This window comes from Nelumbo lutea, chromosome 3, assembly GCF_056320005.1.
Source record: "Nelumbo lutea isolate HS-2025 chromosome 3, American lotus-T2T, whole genome shotgun sequence".
Classification (NCBI taxonomy): domain Eukaryota; kingdom Viridiplantae; phylum Streptophyta; class Magnoliopsida; order Proteales; family Nelumbonaceae; genus Nelumbo; species Nelumbo lutea.
Genome location: NC_142686.1, coordinates 51,226,061 through 51,233,532, shown reverse-complemented (window position 1 = coordinate 51,233,532; position 7,472 = coordinate 51,226,061).

The window sequence follows — 7,472 nt, the reverse complement described above, 5'->3', positions numbered from 1 at the left end:
ATAGCAAGTTAAAAAGTGCAACCATATTCTGAAATATGATAAGTCGTGAAATTTAGTCACGTTCTTTAAAATTGCATTTGCCCCCAAATCATGCAATAAGTCTTTATGAATTGGTTTCTAATATAAAATAACCCACAAGTTTCCGGTAGACATGCACTCACTTATCAATAGTAGTGTATACCCAAATCATGCACTCTCCTTAATTAGAAATACAAACTTGCAATAACACATGTACAGTAGTAGTGTATACCACCAGGTTGACTAACTTTCTATTTATAGAAAGTTTACAACCACCCCAACGAACACAAGAATGCTCCGACAAAGAGATGTCTCTCTCAAATAGTGTGCAAGGCACCTATTCGAAAATACAATGAAGAAGGCACAACATCTAAATATAGAGTGTCACTTAAATAAATTATAAACAATAAAAATAGTTAAACTCATTTAAACTAAGGGTCCATATGATTCCCTAGAATAGGTTTCTAGAATCGGAATTGGAATAGCCCATTCCAATTTCAACTATTTGTTTGGTCGGAATCGGATTATGATTCCCCCCAGGGAATGGGATTCCCATTCCAAACTCTGTCAAGACGTAAAGAGTTCATGACATAAAACCCTTAAATCCTGAAATTAATAAATTAATAAAATATTATTAAATTAATAATAAGAATAATAATAATAATAATAATAATAATATACTAATAATAAAATAATGAATTATTAACAAAATATTAGTAAAATAGTAATAAAATAATAGTACTATAGTAAAATATTAATAAATTAATAATAAGTACCAAATATATTATTTATTAAATAATACTAAAATAATAACAAATATTAATAAAATAATAATTATATATTCATAAAATTTTAATAAAGTATTAATAAAATAATATAAAATTAAAAACTTTCAATTAATTATAATTCCAACTCCAAATGAACCAAACAACAACAATCGGAATTCGGTTCCACTTCTTGACTGAACGAAAAAAGCATCAAGAATATGGGTGATTCCAATTCCTAGGATTTTCAGTATAGATTCTGATCCTATTTGCAAACCAAACGGACCCTAAAAATGTTTGAAACAAAACCACTTAAAAGGACATGGTGTGGCATGCATACACACCTATTCGCAAACCAAACGGACCCTAAAAATGTTTGCTTAAAAGGACATAGTGTGGCTTGCATACACACCCGCACCTACACCTTAACCCAGACCAGCTTGGCTCAAGGCACACGTGTATGAAAAACACCCCAACCCCACGAGCATGTGAATACAATGTATAATACATTTTCCTCCAATGGATCATTACCCATGGATATAACAAGTTATTTTATAAGTTAAACTCCGTGTCTTTTCTTAAGCATTGTGGGAGTAAATTCTTTTATATGCTATGAGACGATAGGATAAAAGATAGACACAATTCAAAAAAGACAAAAGCTATAAGGACAGTTTTTTTTTAACCAAAAGAGAAAGAGGGGGGAGATTATTATATCTATCTATATCTATACTATTTTAAAAAGCATGAATGGCCCTCAACAATATTTTTGGAATTTTCCAAGGACAAAATTTACACATATATATTTAAATTTATTGATAAAAATGAGGGCAAATAGGGTAATCAGCTTTTGATATTAAATGAGTTGAAAAGAAGTAATTTAAAGATATTCAATGCATTCAATCCTCTCTCATTAAATCCAACATTTAAGTTATTAACTTGCATTCATATTCATTGAATCATATTTAAGTCATATTTGTTTCTTCTCATCATTAAGTTCTATTAATTAAATACATACTTAATAAATTAATAATTCCAATAACATAAAAACTTATACTTTTAAAATCTACCTAGCAAAATTAGTGTTTTCATCTAGGTGGTTGTAAGAAATTAAATCATTTTGGGTTAATGGGTTAATCCATGTTGCCATGATTAAATAATAAAATTAAAAATAGATAAAATGAAAAAAAAATTAAGAACATTTTTAACATACATATTAAACAATAATAAGTATGATATATTTTTCCTATTCACTCTAATTAAATCTTATATTTAAGATATATTTTTCTCACCACTAAATTCTTATAATTAAATCCATAATAATAATTTTAATAATATAAAAATAAATATTTGAAAACAAAACCATTTTCTTCCCTCCCGATGGTGAGTAAGCTATTCGACCATTTGGGGTCAAATGAATTAATAAATAATGTCATAATTAAATAATAAAATATTAAAATAAATAACTATGAACTATAAGAAGTATTTTTATTAATGATAAAAATGAAATGCCAAATTCAAAATCTACTTAGAAATGAAATGATGTCATTGTCAAATAATAAAATTTGTAATAATAGAAAATACAAAGAATCACAAAAACTAAAGAGAAAAAGATAGAGAAAATTCTGGGCACATATCTAATGTGATATATTTATAAAAAATAAAATATTGGGTACATCTCTAATATTGTGCATTCATTATATTGAACAAAAATAAATTTTATACATAAGAAATAATTTTATCAATGATGGAAATGTAATACAAAATTTAATGTTAACCTAGAAATCGAACAATTTTTATTTTTAGATGGTGGGTTAGTGATTTGAGTCAAATGATACCATAGGCAAACAAAAATTAAATGTGATAAATATGAAATATTTTATATAATGTAAATGAAATATATAATTTAAAGGAAAAATTATAGTCAAAGTTGGTTATACATTTAAAATTAGGTTGTAGGTTGGTTTAGAAACCAACAAAACTATGACAACCGGCTCTACATTTCAAATTATGAAAACCCCGCCATGCCATTGGAGGCTTATGTGGTTGTTGCCAACATAGGACGCTTAATCCATGTTGGGCACAACAAAAAAACCTATACCAAAAATAGGTTTTAATTTTCTCTCCCACTCCCTTTGTCTCTCGATCTCCCTCCCTTCTCTCTTACTCTCACAGTCATCTTTCAATCTCCCACTCCCTTTGTCTCCCCCACTCTCTTAGCTTCGATCTGTAGTTAAATTAAAACCTCTCTCTCTCTCTCTCTCTCTCTCTCTCTCTCTCTCTCTCTCTCTCTCTCTCTCTCTCTCTCTCTCTCTCTCTCTTTATTGTTCTCCCTCAATCATTCTCGTTCTTCTCCCTCACTCTCCCTTTTGGTCAATATCTCCTTATCCCTCAATCTTTACCATTCTCCAGTTGGTGTAAATTTCATTGACAAGAGCTTCTTGTGAATTTTTATTTAATTTATGTTATAATTTTTGAACCATACCAATTTGGTCTCATGTTCTTTTATACGATCTGATTAATACCATATAAGTGTGTAAGAAAATTTAAAAAAAAAAATGAGAGAGGGAGTGGTAGGGCTGTTCACGAGTCAGGTTGGATCAATTTACTGGGGTTTTCCCAACCGACCTGACCTGGTCGGGTTACCTGAGATAGAAACCAAAACCGACCCAGTGTTAAGCAAAACTGACCTAGTCAGTTTGAGTCGGGTTGGGTCGGTTTCGGTTTTGCTCCTGTACAAAAAGGACATAGAAGCCTAGAAGGAAATATCTATTCTGAAAACTAAAAACTAAAAACTAAAAACTAAAGTTTTAAAGATATTTTATGGAAATATATTTAAAAAGTTAGAATTAGAACAGAAGACAAAATTTATCAAGAAAATAGAAAGTCAAACTGTTTTATAGAAAGAAGGCTGAAATTTTTATATTTCAAGAAACTTTCTAAGTTCTAAGAGAGATTGAGGGAGAATGATAGGTAGAGAGAGAGAGAATGAAAGAAATTGATATAGAGAACGTAAATATAGAAACCAAAAACCATTTTTTTTTATTTTTAAATTACATAGTCATTAAGCCAATAAAGATGACTATGAATGAGAGAGTGTGTGTGAGAGAGAGAGAGAGAGGGAAAGAGAAAAACTAAAAACCCTTTTTTTATTTTCCAATCACCCAACATTAAAGGGCAATTTCCGTATAAGCTTTTTGTTGTGTTCAACATGGATTAAGAGACCCATGTTGGCAATAGCCACATAAGCCTCTGATGACATGGTGAGGGTTTTTATAATTTGAAATATAGAGTCCGTTATCAGAGTTTTTTTGGTTTATGGACAAACTTGTAGCCTAATTTTAAATGTACAACCGGCTCTGACTATAATTTTCCCTAATTTAAAACTAATCCAAAAGCAAAGCTATTTTCTTATCTAGATGGTGGGTCAGTGAATCAAGCTTAAAAAAAAACCCATGATGTCATAATTGAATAATAAATATTTAAGTTTATCCTTAATCATATTGTTACTTTTATTAATTTTCAATTTCTATATTAACTATGATATATCTAAAATTCAAGTAATTAACATGAAAATTTTCTCACATGCAACACATGTGCTCAATTACTAGTACTACTTTAAAAAGCATGAATGGCTTCAAGAATACTTCTGAAATTTTCTAAGGACAAAATGTACCGCTCTATATTTATATTTATTGATAAAAATAAGGGCAAATAGGGTAATCGGTTCTTGATATTAATTGATTTGAAAAGAGGTCATTTAAAAATATTCAATGCATTCAATTCTCTCTCATTAAATCCAACATTTAAGTTATTAACGTGCATTCATGTTCATTGAATCCTATATTTAAGTTAATTCTGTTTCTTCTAATCGTTAAGTTTTATTAATTAAATCCACACTTAATAAAACAATAATTCCAATAACATAAAAACTTATACTTTTAAAATCTACTTAGCAAAAATAGTTTTTTCATCTAAGTGGTGGTAAAAAAATTAAATCATTTTGGGTCAAATGGGTTAATCCATGTTGCCATGAGTAAATAATAAAATTAAAAAATAGATAAAATTAAAAAAAAATTAAAAAAAATTAAAATAAAATAAATAAGAACATTTTTAACATACATATTAAACAATAATAAGTATGATAAATAAGAAATGTTTTTATTAATGATGGAAATGGAATGTAAAATTTAAAACCAATTGGAAATAAAAATAATTTCCTATTCTCTCTCATTAAATACTATATTTAAGATATATTTTTCTCACCATTAAATTCTTGTAATTAAATCCACAATATTAATTTTAATAGTATAAAAATAAATATTTTGAAAAGTAATTTTAAAACAAAACCATTTTCTTTCCTCCCGGTGGTGTGTAAACAATTCGACCATTTGGGGTCAAATGGACTAATAAATAATGCCATAATTAAATAATAAAATAAATAACTATGAAATATAACAAATGTTTTTATTAATGATGAAAATGGTATGCCAAATTCAAATATACGTAGAAATGAAATGATGTCATAGTCAAATAATAAAATTTTTAATAATAGAAAATGTAAGGAATCACGAAAATAAAAAATAAGATAGAGAAAATTTTGGGCACATATCTAATATTATATATTTATAAAATATAAAATATTGGGTAGGTCTCTAATATTGTGCATTCGTTATATTGAACAAAAATAAGTTTTATACATAAGAAATAATTTTATCAATTATGGAAATGTAATACAAAATTTAATGTCAATCTAGAAATTAAACAATTTTTTTTTAGATGGTGGGTTAGTGGTTTGAGTCAAATGATACCATAGACAAACAAAAATTAAGTGTAATAAGTAAAAAATATTTTATATAATGCAAATGAAATATATAATTTAAAGGGAAAATTATAATCAAAAGTTAGTTGTACATTTAAAATTAGGTTGCAGATTGGCCCAAAAACCAACAAAAATCTAACAACCGGCTCTACATTTCAAAATATAAAAACCCTACAATGTCATTAGAGGCTTATGTGGTTGTTACCAACATGGGACTCTTAGTCCATGTTGGACACAACCAAAAATCTATGCTGAAAATAGGTTTACAGTTTCTCTATCTCTCGATATCCCTCCCTTATCTCTCACTCTTATAGTCATCTCTCGATCTCCCGCTCCCTCTATCTCTCCCACTCTCTCAGCTTTTGTAGCCAAATCAAAACGTTTCTCTCTTTATTGTTCTCCCTCAATCTTTCTCAGTCTTTTCCTGCACTCTCCCTCTCGGTCAATATCTCATTCTTCCTCAATCTCTATCATTCTCCAGTTGATGTAAATTTCATAGAGCTTCTTATAAACTTTTATCAAATCAGTGTAATAATTTTTGAACCATACCAAGTTGGTCCTATGTTCTTTTATACGATCTAATTAATACCATATAAGTGTATAAGAAAAAAAAAACAAAAGAGAGAGAGAGAGAGAGCGGAAGAAAACTGAGGGAGAACGATAGAACTTAAGGGAGAATGAGAGATCGACCAAGAAAGAGAATGAGAGAGATTGAGGGAGAATGATAGATAGAGAGAAATCGATATAGAGAATGTAAACATAGAAACCAAAAACCATTTTTATTTATTTTCAAATTACATAGTCGTTGAGTCAATAAAGATGACTATGAGTGAGAGAGTATGAGAGAGAGAAAATATAAAAACCCTTTTATTTTCCAATCACCCAACATTAATGGGCAATTTTAGTATAAGCTTTTTGTTGTGTCCAACATGGATTAAGACTCCCATGTTGGCAACAACCACATAAGCTTCCAATGACATGGTGAGGGTTTTTATAATTTGAAATATAGAGATAGTTGTAAGAGATTTGTTGGTATATAGACTAATTGTAGCTTAATTATAAATGTACAGTCGGCTATGACTATAATATTCCATAATTTAGACCTAATCCAAAAGCAAAGCTATTTTCTTATTTAGATGGTGGATCGGTGATTTACAAAGAAACCCATGATCTCATTATTGAATAATAAATCATTTTGTTACTTTTTTTAACTTTCAATTTCTATCTTAACTATGATAATATTTAAAATTCAAGAAGAAAAATTTTTCACGTGCAACGCATGTGCTTAATTATTAGTATACAACAAAAGGGGGAAGAGGATAAGTAAAATCTAGAAATCTCAAATTCAAAGCCAAAGGTGTTGGCCCATCAAACTCGCACAAAATTTGATAAATTTGGTTGGAGTCAAATTCGAATCCACCTCCCATACATCCAACATTCGAATTCAATTTGGATGTTGGTACTTTTTAATCGGATCATACTCAAATCATATGTCAACATTTGATTTGAATGGTGAGCCTGGCCTAGGGTTGCAAATAAGTATGATCAGATCTGGTTCGAATTAGAATTCGATTTAAGAGCTGAATTTGTATACCTCCCTTGATCCCAACAAATGGGGTTAAATCGGAAAGTTCGACTAGTTTAATTAATCAATCCAATTTGAATATATCCTGATGTGATCTGTTATATGAAATACTATATATTTATATATATTCAATATATTATTTATATAATTATATATTATAAATAATAATAATATCATTATATTATATTATATCATCAAAGCTAGAGGTGTCAATTGGATGGATTTGGTCCAACCCGATCCAATCCAATGTGAGTCCACTTATAAATGGACTAGACCCAATCCAATC